Below are 20871 nucleotides of genomic sequence, written 5' to 3'. Positions count from 1 at the left end.
GTTTCCTCTGCCCCAAATCAAAGCCATTCGGCACAGCTCAACCATCACTGGTGAGGGGAAGCATTATGAAGTGGCACTTACTTCTAGTGCTTGGTAATGTGCTGACTGAGATCAGGAAACACCACACAATACGTCTAAGAAAAGCCGGGAAGGAGCACTAAACGACAAATCCCTCGGCAGGGGAGGAAGGAGGAGTGGTATTAATTGAGTTAATTCTGGGAGGGCAGATTTTCTCCAAGTATAGGGATTGTCAATTTTCTCTGCCAGTAACAGCACTTGCCAGCCGCCAGGGTTCCAGTGTGGCAGCCGTGAGTTACTTACGACTAAGAGGAAACAGGCAGAGAAGTCTCTCTGTTACTCCAGAGGACACAGACAGGAGAAGGAGGGGATGAAACAACCAAGAGGAAGATGATTTTCAAATTCATAAAGTACTGATGTGGGGAGATAAAGTTTTAGTTGCCTGGGGAAAGGGGCAGGGTTGTGGGGATTGAGTCTGTGGAGCTCTCCATGTTTGCGTTCCTGTGTGAGTCTGCAGAGGGTTCTACACTACAACACACTGGGGGCCACGCACAGCACGGATTGATTTCTTGTAGCTTGTGGAGGCTAAAAACCCAAGAGCAGTCGGCTGGAAGGTCTGTTTTCTCCTAACGCCATCTTCCCCCTGACTGCTTCTCTGTGAAAGGCATCCCTGCTGTGGACATCAGACACTTTGGGTTCCAGCCCCACCTATTAGCTTCCTTTTAACTTCTTTCTTCAAAACATCGTTATTTTTTGAGGTCAAAATAAACTTCAGTATAGAATTTAGAGGGACACAATTGAGTTCATTACACTCCCCAGTGCTTAGAGGTCCTGTGTTTATCAAGGATCTGGTAATTTGTAGATGATAGGATGATAAGGTCAACAATCTCAAACTTAATTCCTAGTTTCCTGAACATATTATGTAAATATGAATTTCTAATAGCTAATTCAAAATAAGAAAGCAAGCTCAAAACAAAGCAACACCGTGCTCCCCCAAACATACACACACACACACACACACACACACACACACACACACACTGACATTCTGTGATTGACCAGGGCTACCACATTCTTACTGTCCTTTATTTTGAAGTGTTACTTAATCTGTGAGTACTGCCAGAATAAAAGCTGTCAGGAAGAGGATTAGAAAACGGCACACAAGAGTTTTCTACTCCCACTCTTAGATCTTGCGCCTTGTACCTTGCACGCATGCTGTGTTCGAATCTACACCCTTGCTCTGGCACACCATCCTCTGAGAGAAATGTGAGTCTGAGGGACAGCGAGGGCTTGCCACAGTGGGTGAAGTCAGATGGGGGCTCTCTAGCTCACACAGCTTGCTGAAGCTTTTGGAGGCAATGGGTGGAGGTGGCAGAGAGGAAACTATCTCTACTTTGAGGGTGTGTCTGACATCAGTCGGCACTGGGCCTTTGTCCAAACACAACGTGGTGTCTATAGACTGGAGACCTTTCACACACACGGCCTCACTTGATCCGATAACAGTCCCTGTTAACTCGAAGAGACAAACCCAGAAGTAAGCTACTCTGAACAATCGTAGAATTGGCAGAGTTTGCCCATCTGACCTAAAGAAGATTGTCTGAACCAAATCTGGGAAACTGTCAGAACGTATAAGGGATTTTATGGGCTGTGGTATTTTCTAATCCCACTGATAGAAAATTGAGATCTCCCATTAGCTCAGGCACAGTGTCTCAGTGGGTGGACCAACCCCTCATGGTCCTGACTTCCTTGCTCATATTCTCCCTCCTTCCACTCTTCAACTGGACCTTGGCAGCTCAGTCCAGTGCTCCGATGTGGGTCTCTGTCTCTATCTCCATCCACTGCTGGACGAATATGATGATATTCAAGACAGTCATCAGTCTGACTATGGGACAAGGCCAGTTCAGGCATCCTCTCCTCCACTGCCCAAGGTCCTAGCTGGGGTCATCCCTGTGGACTCCTGGGAACCCCTCCAGGACCAAGCCTCTTGCCAACCCCAAAATGGCTCCCTCAATTAAGATATCTCCTTCCCTGCTCCCATATCTGCCCTTCCTCCATCTCAACCATCCCATTCCCCTAAGCTTTCCCCACCCCACCCCCACTCCCCCCTCTCTCCTTCCCTCTCCCCACTCCCACCCCCATGCTCCCAACTTTTGCCTGGCAACCTTGTTTGCTTCCAATTTCCAGGAGAATCTATATATGTTTTGGGGGGTTTCACCTTATTACTTAGCTTTTCTAGGATCACGAACTATAGGCTCAATGTCCTTTGTTTATGGCTAGAGTCCACTAATGAGTGAGTACATACCATATTCATATTTTTGGGTCTGGGTTATCTCACTCAGGATAGTGTTTTCTATTTCCATCCATTTGCATGCAAAATTCAAGATGTCACCAAATTCAGCTGGACTGGGACTTAATGAGCATGTGATCAAACTGGACCCTCTGAATGTGGCTGACAGTTGGGGCTGACTGAGAAGCCAATGATAATGGCACTGGGATTTGTCTCTACTGCATGTACTGGCTTTTTGGGATCCTATTCTATTTGGATGCTCACCTTCCTAGACCTGGATAGAGGGGGGAGGACCTTGGACTTCCCAAGGGGCAGGGTACCTTGCCCTCTCTCAGGACTGGAGGGGGAGGAGGGAAGGTGTATGGGGGAACAGAAGGGAAGTGGGAGGAGGGGAGGAAGTAGAAATTGATTGGTATTATTTATAAAGTAATAAAAAAAATTGAGATCTCATTTACTTAAAACTGTCCACAACTCACAAACTGTGAAAGACAAAGGCAGCCAGCTCCTAACCAGGGAGGAACTAAGACCCTTTCCTGGCCACCATCATTCATGTAGGAGACTTTGAAAGCTTTGGAAAAAGTGGAGGAAAGAGAAAAGTTTGTGGGGGTGGACACAGGGATTCACTGCTGGCCCCTGGCAGAGAGGAAAAACTGCAGTGAAAGAAACACCAGGGCTGAGGATGTAGTTCAGCTGGCAGAACACTTGCCTCGGCGGCGCATGAGACCCAGGTTCTCACTGCCAGAGACACAGAAACGGGGGTGGGGTAGGGAGTGGGGATGGCAACACATGCCCATAACCTCAGCACTGAGGGAGTGGAGGTGGGAAGATCAGAAGTTCAAGATCATCCTCTGCTACACAGAAGGCTCAAGGCTAGCCTAGGCTACATAAGATTCTGTGATTCCGCTACCCCCTAAAAAAAGAGATAGCAGAAGGGAGGATTGTGGGAAAACGCTAGTGAATTTGAAGTTCAGAGAGAGACAAATTTATATTTAAATAATAGAAAATGGTAACTAGAGGGGCTGGAGAGATGGCTCAGTGGTTAAGAGCATTGCCTGCTCTTCCAAAGGTCCTAAGTTCAATTCCCAGCTACCACATGGTGGCTCACAACCATCTGTAGTGAGGTCTAGTGCCCTCTTCTGGCCTGCAGACATACACACAGACAGAATATTGTATACATAATAAATAAATAAATATTAAAAAAAGAAAGAAAGAAAATGGTAACTGGAATGAGCAACAAAACGCCAAGCCTTGTCCATACTTCATTTCAGATCAGTGAGGATAATTTTATCCAATTTTATAGAAAGATAAAGGATAATTTCTGAAAAGCCACAGAAGTAGAAGAGCCATTTTAAAAAACGTATCTGGCCAGGCATAGTTGTTCATGCCTATGACCCCAGCAATAAAGAGGCTGGGAGAGTCGGCATGGATTGGAGGTCAACCTGGGCTACATCATCCTGGGCTACTGAGAAAGACCTTGTCTCAAAGTCAACCAACCAGCCAAACAAACAAACAAAGCAAACTCAGTTCTGACTGGCTGGCTTTAGAACCTAAACACTTGTCACTTCACAATCTCAGTTAATATTTATACATTTATGTATAACATAAATTCCACCATTGACAGTTACTAGTGTATCCACACCTGAATGCTAGTCTCTGGCTCAGTTAACTTTAATAAAGACTCAAAGGGAAGTTCAGGTGAGGATTTAATTCTGTGGTAGAGTACTTGCCTAGCAAGTACAAGGCCCTGGGTTTGGTCCCATCCAGAAGAGGAGGGAAGAAAGGGGCGGGGAGGGAAAGAAAGACAGAGGAGGAGGCTGCAGATGGGCAGTGACACATCCTGCCTGTGTCTGAGAGCGCTGAGCATGAGAGCAGCCATTTAATGGGGAGAAGGCACAGCAGAGTTAATGTGGGCATGGGACCCAGGCTGAAAGCATGCTATAAGGAAGCTCAGTTCCTATGGCTTTTTATTCTGGCTCCTTCTGTAGTCCAACGGAGTAGGATGGGTAGGGAGGATTCACTATACAGATGTCTGTTATCATCAGCAGGAGAGCTAGAAACAAGACTACCTTTTTCTATGAACCCAAGTTCCAAACTTTTAGAATGAGATTCCTTCTCCTATCATGTCAATTTTAAGCCAGCAGAACCAGAACACCAGCTTGAACCTGGGGTGTTTTCCATCAGCAGGAAAAAGAAATCACCAATTCTGTCTTGTCATCTAAGAAAATCAAATTAGTCATTAAAACCCAGATCAGGTACTTCTGGAATGTGAGAAGACAAATGTATTAAACTGAGCTTCAACTTTTAGTAGCCTTCATCTTTGACCCACATCTATCCTCCAGCTAAGCCAAGGATAAGATGGTGGGCAGGGAGCGTCTGTGAGCATGTCTCATCACAGAATCGAGGCTTGACTGATGACCGTGCAAAACACAGACCTGGCAGCACATACACTGTTATGAATAAGAACACAGCTGGATTCCATTCACTTGTTTATGGTTTACCTGTCTTTAAGGCTAGGGAACAAACAGGTCCTCGTGCATGTGAGGCTAGCTCTCCAGCTCTGAGCAGCATCTCAGCCCAACTCCTACAGCCTTAGGAAGTTTCCTGATCCTACCCGACAAACAAGCCATCCCTGCTCTGAATGTCTAGAAAACTTGATAACTACCACATCCTCCGCCAGTGTGTGGCTCTCTGTATGCTTTCATATCTGGTAAGTAGACATTCCATATCTAGTGAGCACGGGCTCTGAAGCCACACCAACCTAAATCCAAATCTAAACCAAGATTCCACCATTTTAGAGCTGTCTCAAGGTGAACTGGTTTGTAGTTTCTGACTGCATGGCTGCAGTGGTGGTTTTGAACAGGTCTACTGCTGAGGTCTCTGAGGTAACTCAGTGGTTCCCCGAGAAGTAAGCTTATGCAGCACACCTGTCTGTTTTATTTGTATCTTACCCAACACCATAAAAATGGTATTGGTTAGTTATACACTGTTTCTCTCTTCCAAAGGGAAAAGCTAAGTACTCACTCTGACTCACTCTAGGACTCTCCAATATAGTCTGGTCAAGGTACACTGGCAGCCTGAAGTCAGCCTAAGGCTGCCTCTGATACCCTTCTGCAGTATAACTCAGGAAGCACACAGCCATCAGCTAGTGGAAGAATACCAGAGGTGTGGCAGCTGGCTGTGGCGGGGCAGAAACACAAACAAACAGGGCTCCAGGCTGGAGCTGCCAACGCCCTGCTTATGGGCTCAGCTCCCAACTCTGTTCTCTTGCCTGCCATCACTGTCAGTCTTTAGACAGGGGAGAAGACCCAGTTCAAGTATTTTTCTTGTAATCAAATCGAGAAATAATTCTAATACTCAACAATCACATAGAAAAAGCGGGAACTGAGAGTTTAACTTCACATGAGCTGGCATCCAGGGCATCGCCCACCCATGGCGTTGGTGTGATATCCCCACCCTCTCTGTTCCTCAGAAAACGCCAGTGAAGGTTTTCAGTTCATGGTAGATTGACCCTGTCTGTGTCAGAGACACAGAGGGAACAAAGCAAGGGTGAGCAGCTGCAATATTAACTGTGGAGATACCGCCCTGGAGGCTTGGGATCAAATTTATTTATTTTTGTATTATTAACTCAAATATTCTGTCATTTGTCTTTTTCCCTATCTTCAAATGAAAATCAAATACTCCCTGGGGGTTGAGAAATAAAAAGAAACAAGAAACCTCTTGTATCCCTCATTTCAAGCTGCGAGGAAGGGCCTCAAGCAGCTGCTTCCGGTTTCTATCTGCAAATCTGAAGAGAAAAATTCAAATTATCTTTATCCATGAAAAGTAAAATACTAAATATGAACTTTAAAAGGAAATTTCTTCAGAAAGAAGGGTGACTCGGGGATAAGAACAGCACTTGCTGTCTTGCAGAAGACCCAGGTTCTGATCTAAGCATTCACATGGTAGCTCACACTCATCCCTAACTCCAGCTTCAGGGGACCCTCTTTTGAATTCTGCAGACACCAGGCACACATGTAGTGTATATACACACAAGCAGGCAAACACTCAAACACAAAAAATAAAATAATATCTCTAATAAAACATTTTAATAAGAATTTCTATAATTATGTGACTTACAGGGCAGGGGATAAGGGTTGAGACCGATTCTGAGAGATACATTACAACAGTTGTGTTGGGTTTAATTTAACATCCACTGCAGGGTAAATCTAAACATATTAACAACGAAGATGTGGTACCCAGAGATATTACTAGCCTCTATTCCTTAGACTATAACGGCTTACTGGAAATTACCAGAAATATATACATGCTTTTGCAGACGTAGAGACCAGTTCTTCTCGGTTGTCTGTGCTACGTTGGGACCCAGAGCACCGGAAGAAACGCTTCTTTGAAGTTCTACTTACCTAAAGGGCCCATCTTTCAGAAGATTAACTCCCAGGAAAAAAACCAAGAGTTGCCACCACGCCCAAAGGCTTGGTGAAATCTGGCCTAGAAGACTGTCTGTTCTCCAGGCTCAGTTATCACATGTCCCTATAATGACGTGTTCCTCTACAGCTTCTTCCTCCAGAGCTGCCTACACCTCTGTCTTCCCTGGCCCTTGTGAGAAAGGTTTTTACGGCCCAATCGTCTGGTCGTCTTTTAGTCTCACACTCTGTGTGACTCCCGGTGGCCTGCGTGTTAAGAGACATGCATTCCCTTTCTTCTGTTGTTTTGGCAGATCCAGCTGTCAAACCTTCAGAGGGCAGCGCATCCTTTAGCCCCACAACTGCATTACCCCTGAGATCCGGTACCTTTCTAAGTCAGTATACATTTGGAGCATTTTGAAAGTTAGAGTTAAGAAGGAATCTAAACATGCTACTTGTGTGTTTGTGTGTGTGTGTGCATGTGTGAGTGCGTGTATGTAGTACGCTTGAATGAATCATGCTCACACGCGTGAGAGGCAGAAGTTGCTGCACCGCTCCTCAATCACTTGATTTACTCCGCAGCATTTCTAGATGAGTCTGGAATTCACCAATGTGACCTCGTCTAGTCACACCCCCACCCCCACAGGGGGCAACCCTCATCTGTGACTTTTAAATGCTAGGATAATAGGCTGCTGCCAGGCCTGTCCAGCTTTCACATGGGCTCTAGGGATGCAAACAGTTCTCACGCTTACATTATCTACCGAGCCATCTCCCCAACTCCAAATTCTATTTTCTACCCAGTTTCCCTCCACAGAGAAGTCAGGAAGTAACCTTCTCCATCTCAGGTATCCATGAAACCCAACAGTATTGGGGGGGGGGGGTCACTGTTATTTTGAAGGTTATACTGCTCTAATTTAGATGTAGCTCCAGCATTACTGGCTGTGCAATTCTGGTGGAAAAATTAATTTGCTTAAGGTTTCCAGATGAGAAAGAATGGAAGAATGGCTTCTATTTTTATGTGCCTGTCGCAAAGGCTAATTAGCAAATATTCAAGCCTCAGTATTGCATTTTGTATGCAAGTGTCTCAATGTTCTCTCTCTATCCGCCACTCTATCCTGTCTCCAGCCACATTCCTCACCAGCCTCTTTCTTTTAAAACAGGCCCTTTGCTCTAACAGTGAGAAACGGCCATGTGAGGGATTTCTGTCGCCTAACCCTGTACCTGATAAAAACAGAAGGCTGTTCTCACATTGGGGCATCAACTGCATCCGGCAACAACAAAGTCCACAGTAAATCCTGCTTTGCTTGTTTTTACTGTGTGAGCCGTGAGAGTCTATCTCCTTGCAAGGATCAGGCATACTGTTTGCTCTTTTCCTTCTTAATAGATCATTATTTAACAAACCACCCACTGGATTAGAATATGAAGAACTGGTACAGACCAGGTCCAGCCGTAAGGAAACCGGCAAGGTCTCAGGACTGAACAGTGAGGTCTTCCTGCCCTTGAGAACTGGTATTTTCATGCTTCTATTCCCCAAAGCAGCAGAGTTTATTTAAAATGTATTTTCCTCATTTATAAAAGAACTTTTTACCATGTAAAAGACAGTAACAGAAGTCTGTAGTCTCAGATTGCAATTACAAGCTAATAAAGTAGTGCTCCCTATCGCTCCCACTGTATTGTAGACAGACCCCTGGCACCACTGTAAACTCCAAGATAAAGGGACGCAAAAGTAAAGGCACTACTGGGGGGGGCATGAAAGATGCCACCCTAAAATGATGATAAGACCCAGCGTATGTCTAAAATATGCCTCTTTCACATAAAAATTTTGAGAAACACTAAACATAGAAGCCCTGAAAAACACATATATGGGGTTTCTAATTAATCAGTCCACGTATGTGAACTATACCACGGCATGTACAGAAGTTAGCCTTCTCCTTCCGCCTGGATCCTGGGACTCAAGTGCCAGTCGTCAGGCTTGGTGGCAGGCGTCTTTACCTGCTAAGTTATCTCCCTTTACATTTATATTACAAAAATTTCTTTCTTAAGGACAAAGCAAGAAGATCAAATCACTACATATTCATATTAAATCTGCATAATAAATCTTACATTTGTTTTATGTACTTTTCTTGGCTATTTTAGACAGACCTTTTTCCTACTTCCTTCTTGTTTCAGAGAACAATGGGTTTTAGTTTTTAGACCTTGTTGAGATCAGGCTGTGCCCTGTCCTGAGTTACTCTTTATTCTATAAAACTGTTTTTGTTTTTTTTTTTTGTTTTGTTTGTTTGTTTGTTTTTTAAGATTGTGCCTTGCCCTCAGAGACTCCATTTTATGAGCAACATCTGAATCCATTCTGAATGCAAAAGTATCTTGATAGACAGGTGTCTAGGACCACCCAGGAGGCACTGACTGACAACTCATTCCTAATAGTAGAAAGGATGCCGGGCGGTGGTGGCGCACGCCTTTAATCCCAGCACTCGGGAGGCAGAGGCAGGCGGATCTCTGTGAGTTCGAGACCAGCCTGGTCTACAGAGCTAGTTCCAGGACAGGCTCCAAAACCACAGAGAAACCCTGTCTCGAAAAACCAAAAAAAAAAAAAAAAAAAAGAAAGGATGCCACTGTATAAATTTATTGTTATGAATTGGGACTACAGGAGCTCACAGGCATATGAAATCCCTTCAGGAAAGTAGGCTTGAGAACTGACCCAGACACAAGACTCAATTCTCACATTATTGTCTGTCTTCTATAGTCAGTTCCAACACTGCTATCCTTTGGTAACACAAGATGACATCATTTGTTGGGAGATAATGAAGACCCAGTATAAAATTACAGAACACAAGAGGAGAAGCCAGAAGACACGGGCTCTGCACCCAATCCTGTCACATAATATCCTGGGAACGGCAATGGCTCACTTAAACTGCTGGAGCCTGGCATTCTTCATCTATCGCATTTCAGAGATTTTTAGAAAGTTTTAATGATACCATAAAAGAACACAAAAACATTTGAAAACACTGAACAAGGTAACTATAATTCCCTAATCAAATGTCGACAGGAAGACTTGAATGAGCAAAGTCACAGGAGTAACTACATTTTCTTGACCAGAATAAGTCACTGCGTACACACTCCCACCTCCCAAAGTCTACCCTTCGGAGGAAACGAATCCTCCAAATGGCCCTGTCTAGTGACTGCTCTGCTTTACTGGGCCAAACCCACAGGTTTTGACAAGTATGATATCGGGGTTGGAAAGACTGCTCATTCAGGAACATGAAGACCTGTGGTTCCCAGCCGCTGTGTAAAAGCCAGGTGTGGTGTCAACCTCTGTACACACGAACATATGCATACACACAACCTAAAGACAAATAAAATCTTTCCTCTCCTTTTAAAAATATACACTATGACAGTTTCATATCCGTGTAATAATTCTGGCCACATTCATCCTCCTGTCTTCTCTTGTCCCCTTTGACCCCTACCTGGCCCCTCCAAGTCCCTGCCCCACTTTATGTCCCTTTGTTTTCTTTTTAAAAGTCTTTTATCTTTAAAAAAATAAAATGATTTCACTTCTTGGCATTCCACTCCACAATTAAATTCCTTATTTAGAAGTTACTCTTAATTATTTATAACTGGGAGAGAGAAGTCAGTTGAAAATTCCTTTCTTAACTATTAAGACACTGCCTACTGAGCACCCAGATGACTTCTCTACTCAGATGTCCCCGTTCTGTTTTCTTGGGTAGTTACAGCACCACCTTTTTTTAAATTATTATTTATTATGTATACAACATTCCTTTCATGTATGCTTGCAGGCCAGAAGAGGGCACTAGATCTTATTACAGATGGTTGTGAGCCACCATGTGGTTGCTGGGAATTGAATTCAGGACCTCTGGAAGAGCAGTCAGTGCTCTTAACCTCTGAGCCATCTCTCCAGCCCCAGCCACCACCTTTAATTCAAGCACGTGTGGGGGCAGGCAGGCCCAGGAGTGACCAAGTCAGGCAGCGCAGGCAGAAAGCATTGAAGAGCTGGGGTAAGCAGTGAGCAGCTATAATAAAGGGATAGCTGTGTCTGCTTTACCCTCTTATGTACAGGAAAGTGAGCTTATCTTATAGGAATGCTAGGCAGGGGAAATGGGCTATTTGCAGCTAGCTGTTTCCCATGACCATTTAGGACATATGAATGCTATGATCCATGGCCAATAACATCCCTTCCAAGTCAGACAATGGGTGCTTCTCCTGTCACAGACCCCTTTGGGACATATGAATGCCAACATGGTAGCATTCTCTGACATGCGCTGTGCAGTTGACAGTCTGTAACCCCTTACAAATTGTGTGGTCAGTAGCTGATAACACTCTTCGATGTAGACCACAGGAACACACCTTGCACAAACAAGTTCCAAGCCTTCCTGGGTCTTACAAAGCAAAATCAGCCTGAAGCCGGAAGGAAGAAACACACACACACACACACACACACACACTCCTACACCTAGAGACAGGTAAGAACCGGAGGGACTTAGCCCTTTACTGAGATGAGTGTGCAAATGCTCCCAGAGACTTAGAGACCTCTCACCCACAGATCTCTCCAGTCACACTAGTCAGAAAGCACAAGCCTCCCTCCTTCCCTCTTTCCTGGGCAGAACATGCCAGAGCCCTGAGCCCATCTACCCTGGCACTGTTGCTGTCTCACTGAAATGAAGCCTCCACCCCACCCAGCTGCTCCCAAGGGGCCACTACTGAGCCTTCCTGCTTTTTCCAGCTCTTGCTCAGAAACCAGAACTTGCTCTTCACTTTTCCTGGCTGCTGGGAAGAACCCCAGTTTATCTGGCCTGTTACGTTCTTTCAAACTCCAATAAAACTGTCCTGAGTTTCCTTTAAAATGAAACAAAACAACAAAAACAACACAAAACAAAACAAAACCCTCCTATTGATGAGATTAAAAACTTGCAAAGGGGGGTAGGGAGAAGGCTCAGTGGTCAGAGCACTCGGTACTTTCGCAGGGGCTGAGTTTGGGTCTCAGAACCCTCACAGCAGCTCCCAATTGTATGCAGCACCAGCTCTCTGGGAATACTGTGCTCTCTTCCGGCCTTCATGGGCACTGCACATGTGATAAACACACATACATGAAGGCGAAATGTTAATACACATAAAATAAAAAGGCTGAATTGTTTATTTTAAAGAATACTTATTGACATTGTGATTTTATTTATTACCACTTTCTGATAATGGGGAAGTATTAAGCTGGGCCTTGCACGCTAGAGATGGGAAATACGACACGCTAGGTCGAATAAACTGAATGAGCAAAGATCTGGGGTAGAAATCTGCCTGGTAAGTTATGGGGAGGAAACAGTAGAGGGATGAGCTTGCTGAAAGACTAGATTCCTTTAGAGGAAAAGGAACACAATTACCAATCTTTAATAGGCCTGAGGCAGACAATACATTTTGCTATTTGTAGGATGTGACTTAAGAGAACACCCCCACATTAAAATGTTAGTTTACATACAGAAATATCTCTTTATCCAAAAAGTTAACAATATAAATAGCCAGTATCTCAATGAGGTTTGGCTACCAGGACAGCAGACCAGGGAATGTTTACCAAGAAGGTGCTACTTACAGAGCCTGCACTTAGGAAATAGTAAAAACAGGTGTCTGCTGTTTCAGTAAATCTTAAATGGTTTGAAGTGACATCACCTACTGCAAGTGTTTTGTTGGGTATGAAAGGCATAGAATTTCACTTAGAAATTCTCAAGCTCTGGTTATTGCTAATTAAAAAAATTTCCCAGTTGGGTGGTGGTGGTACACGCCTTTAATCCCGGCACTCAGGAGGTACAGGCAGGCGGATCTCTGTGAGTTTGAGGACAAGAGCTAGTTCCAAGACAGGTTCCAAAAACTACAGAGAAACCTTGTCTCAAAAAACAAAAACAAAAAGAAAACCCAACAGGAAAGAAAATTTCATGTCTTTAATCTTTTGACCTGAGAAAAGGTAGTGTAACAACCCTCATAGTTCTATTAAAAACACTATGGACCTGGAAAGATTTAGAAAGATAACAGACATACTTTTCCTAAATTCACCCCCACCTTTGCTTTTAACTCTGTGTGAAGCTCATCTCTCATCTCTTAAAGACCACAGCTACTTCTGTAAATTGGGGTAATGGCATTTGCCTCACCACTTCAGAGGCAATTTGGGAATTATGAAACAATATTCTCAAAGCTCTTTGAAAGGCACAGATGAAAGGTCTTAATTATCACCGATCAGGGCAATTATTCTGACATCATTTTTCCTACTTAGAGTTTTCTAAAGCCTCTTGGAAAAGCAACCAAAACAAACAAAAAATTAAAATATAAATCGGCTTATCTAACCTAGATACAGGCCAATCACAACAGTCACAGAGCACCTGAAAACCACCAGTGAGGCAAGGCGCACTGTAAAAACAACAGGCAGCAATCGGGAACACTGAAAGGGATCTGAAGACGGCGAGATTTCAACAAATTATTTTTCAAAAAGCAAATGAGTCCTTCTGTTTTGTTCTGAGGCAAAGTCTCAAGTTTACAGTCGCCCTTCTGCCTCGGCCTACGAAGTGCTCGGGTTGGAGGTGCTGGTGTGGGCCCCGTGCCTGGCAAAAGAGCCTTTGTGGGTAGAAGAGGTGATGGTTGAGACAGTGTCGCTGTAGCCCTGGCTGTCCTGAAACTCAATGTGTAGACCAGGCTGGCCTTGAACTCAGAAAAATCTGCCTTGCCCAAGGGCTGAGATTAAAGATATGAACTACCTCACCCAGACAAAAGAATCTTTTTAAAGAGATTACAAAAAAGTTTTTTTCAATTATTTTTATTTTATGTGTATAATATCTTGCCTGGATATATCTATATCTGTGTGGCATCTGTGTGGCCTGGTTAGGCACATAGGTGGAGGCCAGAAGAGGGCTTTGTATCCCCTGGAATTGAAATTATAGATGTTTATTTATTATGAGATACCGTGTAGGTGCTGGGAACTGAATCCAGGTCCTCCTGAAGAACAGCACTTGCCCTTAACTGTTTAGCCATCTCTCCAGCCCCTGAATATTTGTAAATGAATTGAGACAATATTGTTCAAGCCCTCTACTTTCCTGACTTATAACAATGAAACTGTGGTTATCAAGAAAAAAAAAATCAAAATAGCCTAGAAGCCTGTTTCATTTATTTGTTTACTTTTAAATTTACATCTTAATGTATTTTTATTGAATGAATATTTTGCTCACCATGTGTGTCTAGTCCCTGTGGAGGTCAGAAGAGGGCATCAGAGCACCTAGAATAGGAGTTACAGGTGTCTGTGCGGCACTATATGGGTGCTGGGAATCAAACATGGGGCCTCAGAAAGAGCAGTCAGTGCTCTTAACCTCTGAGCCATCTCTCTAGCCCCAGAAGCCAAAGTTTTAAATTTTGCTATACTTAGGAGAAAACAGAAAGACACTAATTAAGAATTGTAAAAACTGACATAACTTCAGTAGCTAAGCAGACTGTGCCATGCGATCTGTGAAAAACTAAAGTGCTAGTCCCCTAACTGGGAATATCTCCCCTTATACCCCTATTTTGGTCCCCTCCTCTAGGGACTACATTCTTTAAAAGCCCATGTAGCAATCACAGACTAGACATTTCTTTTCCTCTCCTGGAGCAAAACTTCTGTTTAAAACATTCATTTACAAAATGTTCACAAAATTACAAAATGTTTCACTTCATAGGACACGGACGAATGACTGACTGGTTTGCTGTGTGTTGCTGTGATAAGACACTGACCATTTCAGGCCACAGGGAAGCCAGGGCGGGGACTTGGGGTAGATTACTGAGGCAGAGACAGAGGAGCACTAACTCTTACAGGCCTGCTCCCCCAGGCTCCCTCAACTAACTTTTTTATAGAGTGCTACCCCTCCTTCCTCAATAAGCAATCAAGGAAATGCCCCAAAGACATGCCCATGGGCAAATCTGATGCAGATAAGACAACCCTAAAAACACTGGTTTAGATACAGAAAGATCCAGGAAGAAGAGACTGAGCCTCTGTAGATTAGAAGTTGGCAGCAGGGCTGGCGGATGGCTCAGAGGTTGGGAGCATGGCTGCTCTTCCAGAGGACCAGGGTTCAATCCCTAACACCCACATGGTGGCTCACAACTGTCTGTAATTCCCATACCAAAGGACCTGACACCCTATTCTAGCCTCTGAGAGCACACTATGCAGACACATGCAGGTGAAACACCCATATACAAAAATATATTTAAAAAGGAGAAGGTGGAGGAGGAAGAGGCAGCAAGGATGTCCTTTTCTACATAAATTAAATAAATAAATGAATAAATAAATAAATAAATAAATAAATGAGAAAGAGAGAGAGAGAGCGCCAGGCAGTGGTGGTGCATGCCTTTAGTCCCATCACTTGGGAGGCAGAGGCAGGCAGATCTTTGTGAGTTTGAGGCCAGCCTGGTCTACAGAGAGAGTTACATCAAGAAACCCTGTATCAAAAAACCAAAAAAAAAAAAAAAAAAGAAAAGAAAAAGAAAAAAGAAAGAAAGAAACAAAGAAACAAAGAAGCAGCAAACTTCAGCTGCTAACCAGATCAAATCTGGCTTGTATCTGTTTCCTTTATCAAAGTTTGATTGGAATTTGATTGGAATACAGTCAGGCACATTCATTTTTTATGGTGTCTATGACTACCATCAGGCTAGTATGTCAGAGACAGTGTGGCATACTAAGATTAAATTATTTACAGTTTTTTTTTCTTATAGGAAAACTCAGCTATTCAAAACTGCAAAAAAAAAAAAGTGTCTCCTTTTTCCACATCACAGAGAAATAAAAACCTCATCATTGAACTAGAGAGATGACTCAGTGTTTTAAAACACCGGCTGCTCTTGCAGAGGACCTCAGTTCAATTTCCAGCACCCACATGGCAGCTCAAAACCACCTCTAGCCGGGCGGTGGTGGCGCACGCCTTTAATCCCAGCACTCGGGAGGCAGAGGCAGGCGGATCTCTGTGAGTTCGAGACCAGCCTGGTCTACAAGAGCTAGTTCCAGGACAGGCTCCAAAACCACAGAGAAACCCTGTCTCAAAAAACCAAAAAAAAAAAAAAACCACTTCTAACTTCAGCCCCAGCAAGTCCGTTAGGCACAGGATAGGCAAAACACCCATGCACATAAAATTTTAAAAACAAAACAGCATCACAAAAATTTTTTAAAGTATACAAGCTTTTGAAATTTGTTCTTTTGTATGGGAAATCCTATATCCAATTTCAATTCTCATCCTAGTGACAATTTGTATTAAAGTCATGAAAATCTGGTTAGCTTTGAGATCCAACGATAACTATATAAATATCACACACACACACACACACACACACACACACACCAGGAAAGGAAAATTAGAGCAACAGAGATGGCTCACCAGGTAAGGCCCTTGCTGACAAGCCAGAGGACCGAGTTTAATCCCTGAGATCTACTGGTAGAAGGAAAGAACGGACTCCTGCAATTTGCCCTCTGACCTCCACATGTGTGGGGGACATGTACCTCTATATAATAAGTAAATAATAAAAATAAAAGAGCAATTAGATCCTGATTTTTTACTACATACAAACACATTTCATTAGGTTACAAATTCTGTGTTAATGCAAAAGAACAACTCAAAGAGAAAAAAAAACAAAAACTAAAAGAGGTAGGATGTAGTTGGTTGCCTTTTGTTTTTGTTATTTTGCTCTTTTCTTTTTGGGGACCCACCACCCAGCTCCCAAATAAATACATGGAGACTATTCTTTCTTACGAATGCCCAGCTTTAGCTTGACTCCGATCTCTCTCCAGATTTCTCCTTCTGTTTATTCTCTCTGCCTGCCAACCCCACCTATCCTTTCTCTGCCTAGCTATTGGCTGTTCAGCTCTTTATGAGACCAATCAGGTGTTTTAAGCAGGCAAAGTAGCACAACTTCACAAAGTTAAACAAATGCAGCATAAAAGAATGCAAGCTGCCGGGCGATGGTGGCGCACGCCTTTAATGCCAGCACTTAGGAGGCAGAGGCAGGCGGATCTCTGTGAGTTCGAGGCCAGCCTGGTCTACAGAGCTAGTTCCCGGACAGGCTCCAAAGCCACAGAGAAACCCTGTCTCGAAAAACCAAAAAAAGAAAAAAAAAAAGAAAAAAAAAAAAGAATGCAAGCCATCTTTGCATCACTAAACAAATATTACACAGTATAAACAAATGTAACACAGATTCAACTAATATTCCACAAGAGTAGGACATTTTTAGAGGGGCTCTAATATGTTAGAAGTAGAAAATCTAAAATAAATGTGTATCAAGACTGACACATTAAATAAACAAAATAAAAATCCTTCCAAAGGGGAAGAAAGCATCACTAACAAAGTTTAAACGGTAATAAAAAGCAATACCCAGGTTTAAAATTTCTCTCAAAAAAGCTGTAACTTGACAAAAAAAATTCTAAACAATTCAGTAGAAAGTAACATGTATAAGATGCAGTGGGCAACTGATAAGGGTACATGTCAGCAGAAGCTAGACATATGGCCACATACTCAGCACCACTAAGAGACAAAAGAATATAGAGCAAAATAATAATAGGAAAGCTAGACTGCTAATACCCGCAATGGTGAGGAGGGAGGCAAAAGAGCACTATGCATTGTTAATAAAAGGGAATGACTCCAACCTTCTGAAAAGCGACTCAATAACTGCTAATTAGAAATTAAAATATAGGGTTGGAAGTGTAGGCGGGGAGTAGAGCCCATGTTCATGTGAGCAAGGCCCTGGATTTACTCCACAGCCCCCAGGTAACTCCTTGCAATAAACTCTTGCTTTGGGGGCTAATAAAAACAAAAGTATCAATATGTAAGAATACACACAGATGTACATGATTTTTTTTCTGGAATGTTTGCAGTGGTGCAAACAAAGAAGAGAAATGTTAAATGTCATTAATACAAGAACGACTGACTAGGAACACAATGTATATAATGTGGCTGCTGGAAATAATGGTCGTGCCTGTATCTAATGAGCTGTGGAGTTGCTCAGAGTCTAGCACAGTGGCAAAGCAATATACACAAGCAATATGCAAAACGTTACTGAAGACACCCAACCAGACTACCAAGCCCCGTATGTTGTGTTTGTATCTGCAAGGAAAATGATATGAAAAAGATCGATATCAATGGTAGGACTTGGAGATCTTATTAATATTCTGTATGTTTTTATAGTTTTCATTCTTTCTTTTAAAAATACAGTATGAATTCTTTTGTAATTTTTGAAAGAGACATTAATAAATAACATATTCTTGTGAAAGGAGTTCTTCAACCCACTTAGTGTAAAGAGAACCGAGGTAATTAACCACCATTCCTGCTGGAAGGCAACTTCATTTATCCAATCTTATCAAATTCCCACCAATTTCTCCTCATACCACAACTAGAGAAACAGACATCTCAGACACCAATAAACAAATATCAATTGCTCAAGTTATGTCACACCCGAAGCAAACTCACTGTCAGGCAGCTCTGCCCATCACTGGGGACTAAATCATGACACAAGGTGGGCCCTACAGTACTCTTCATCCTGGAATTCTCCGTGTTTTTGTCTGTTTGGTGCTAGAGTGAGTCCAGGACCTGGTCCGCTAAATACACACCACCACTAAGCTAAAGTCCTGCTGTAGCGATAAAACACCCTGACAGAGGACCTAGGGCGAAGGGCTTATTTCTGCTCACGGTTCAAGGCTACAGAGCTGTGGTGGTTGAATGAAAATGGCCTCTCTAGACTCATACAAAGTGGCATTATTGAAGGTATGGCCTTGTGGGAGGAAGTGTGTCACTGGGGGGTGAGTCACTTTGAGGTTTCCAAAGCTCAAGCTAAACCGAGTGGCTCACTCTCTCTTCCTGCTGCCTGCAGATCCAGACGTAGGACTCTCGGCTACCTCTCCAGAGCATGTCTACTTGCACGCCACCATGTTTCCCACCCTAATAATAATGAGCTAAACCTCTGAACTGTAAGCCAGCCACACTTAGATGGTTACCTTTCTATGAGTTGCTATGGTTGCTCATGGTGTTTTTTTCACAGCAATAGTTAAGCTAACTAAGACAGAGTCCATCACAGTAGGGAAGTTGTCCCAGTATACCTTCCTGCTGTGATGCATGCCATGATCAAAAGGGTTTGTTTCACCTTATGCTGGCAGGTCACCATCCATCACCGGGGCAGGGCAGGAACTCCAAACAGGAGCTTGGAGCACAGACCATGGAACACACGGGTCACTGGCTTCCTCCCTCTGGCCCGTACTCTATCAGCTTTCTTATTCAACCCAAGACTATCTGCCCAGGGGCAGAGCTACCCACGCAGGCTGAGTATTTACTAACATCAACTAGCAACTAAGAAAACGCCTCACAGGCCAATCTGACGGGTGCAATCCTTCGGTCCCTTTCCCCAGGAATGTCAAGTTGGCAACCAAGAGTAACCATCAACAAGTCAAGGGGGCAAAAGTAGGGCAGCGGATCATATACCTGCAACGAAGAAGGAGAGTAATGCTTGCTGCTGTTCAGCTCTCTTCCTCCACATACAGTCTAGTATTCCAGCCAGGGAATGGTGTGACCCACAATGCATGGGCCTGCCCACCCTAACTAAATCAAGCTAATCCCAGAGGCCCAGCTCCCAAGTGACTCCTGATTCTGCCAAGTTGACAAGTAACACTAGCCATTATAGCTACCTTCTGAACCTTACCCTAGAACCCTTGTTAGACATTCTTTGGAAGCATATTATTACTATTTAAAGATTCATTATTCAATTAACACATTAAAAGCATTTGAAGTATGATTCCTCCAAATGACATTTCAATTAAATACATTATTTTACTATAATAGATCCATTGAGGAGAAAAAAAAAGATATTGTTTATGTATTAAATCTGATCTCAATAGGTCCTAGGTCTCAGTTTGAATACTGTTAGGTCCAGAGGGCCCCAAAATGGCAGTGCTGCTGACAATGTCTGGGCTCTGCTCAGGCGACAGTGTCCTGAATGACAGGCTGGGCTCTGGGTAAACAGAAAGACTGCTAGTGTACACACAAAACCTAAACTCAGAATCCCTCACCAGTCTTGTGAAGCAGGTTTCTGTTTGTCAGGAAAAGCCATTACTTTCCTTATCTACAGCCAGTTACCTCCAGCAAACAAGCCTGCAGCAGATCAAAGTCCTCATGCTGGTTCCTGGCTGTTCTGGCTCAGGCATCCCCTGCCCCATTTTCCCCCTACAATGCTACCTGTTCCCTTAACACTGGCAAGAGTTTTCTGTTTTTTGTTTTTTTCCTCTTCTCTGCCCCTGAGGAACAGCTTGGCAGTTTGACTCCCCAATAAACCTTTCTAGTTTGGTGGTTTCCCTGCGTCCTTGCTCACAAATTTGGAATTCCAGGTAAAGTGAGCAAGCCATGTTAACAAACACCAAGATAAACATCCTTAAAACGTATTACTTATTCCTTTTGCTAGTTTAAATATTTTCGTATTCCCTGATAGTTCACAAAGAAAATGAAAACCAGATGCAGCAGTAGTGCCTATGCTCTACTGAGAGGCTAGGATAGAAGGACTGACTGAACCTAGGAGTCAAATCGAGGGGTAGGTGTGGTGGCGCACACCTGTAATCCCAACACTCAGAAGGCAGAGGCAGGTGGATCTCTGTGAGTTCAAAGCTAGTCTGGTCCTCAAAGCAAGTTCTTGGCCAACAGGGGCTACAAAAAGAGGCCTTTTCTCAAAACAGACAAAACATCAGAAAAACAAAACCAAATGTTCAAAACCAGTCTGGGCTACATAATGGCACCTAGTCTTGAAAAAATGATAGAAAGAAAGAAAAGAAGGAAGGATGGACAGACAAGACAAATGGATGTTTTCATTAACTCATTTCCTTCACTGGTCTTCTTCTCTGAAATGGCGTCCTTGGCGTTGAGTCAAGCACTTACTATGAATATGTAGTAAGGCTACTTACTGGTCTTGCAGAGCATTGCAGTGGCTTCTCACTCATGCCCATGATATGTGTGCATACACAAACAAACAGAAATGTAAAAGAGTGGCGACATGCTTCCATCCATAGACGTGGGGTGAAACTGCATGGCTTCTCTTTCCCTGCCAGCGCTGGCTGCTTCTCCCTGCTTAGCCACGCCCAGAGTTTGGGCTTCCTGAAGCTGAAGAGTGCTCTCCAGCATCACAATGTGTGAGCAT

At 43.4% G+C, this 20871-nt stretch overlaps 1 protein-coding gene across 1 annotated transcript in view; it reads right to left on the bottom strand.

Annotated features, from left to right (window-relative positions):
* Commd1 (copper metabolism domain containing 1) overlaps positions 1-20871 on the bottom strand; it is a 107108-nt gene that overhangs the window by 5716 nt on the left and 80521 nt on the right. The gene's annotated exons all lie outside the window — the stretch shown is intronic.

This window comes from Chionomys nivalis, chromosome 6 (genome assembly GCF_950005125.1).
Source record: "Chionomys nivalis chromosome 6, mChiNiv1.1, whole genome shotgun sequence".
NCBI lineage: Eukaryota > Metazoa > Chordata > Mammalia > Rodentia > Cricetidae > Chionomys > Chionomys nivalis.
Note: the sequence above shows the minus strand (reverse complement) of the source record. Positions and strands in the feature narration are given on the sequence as shown.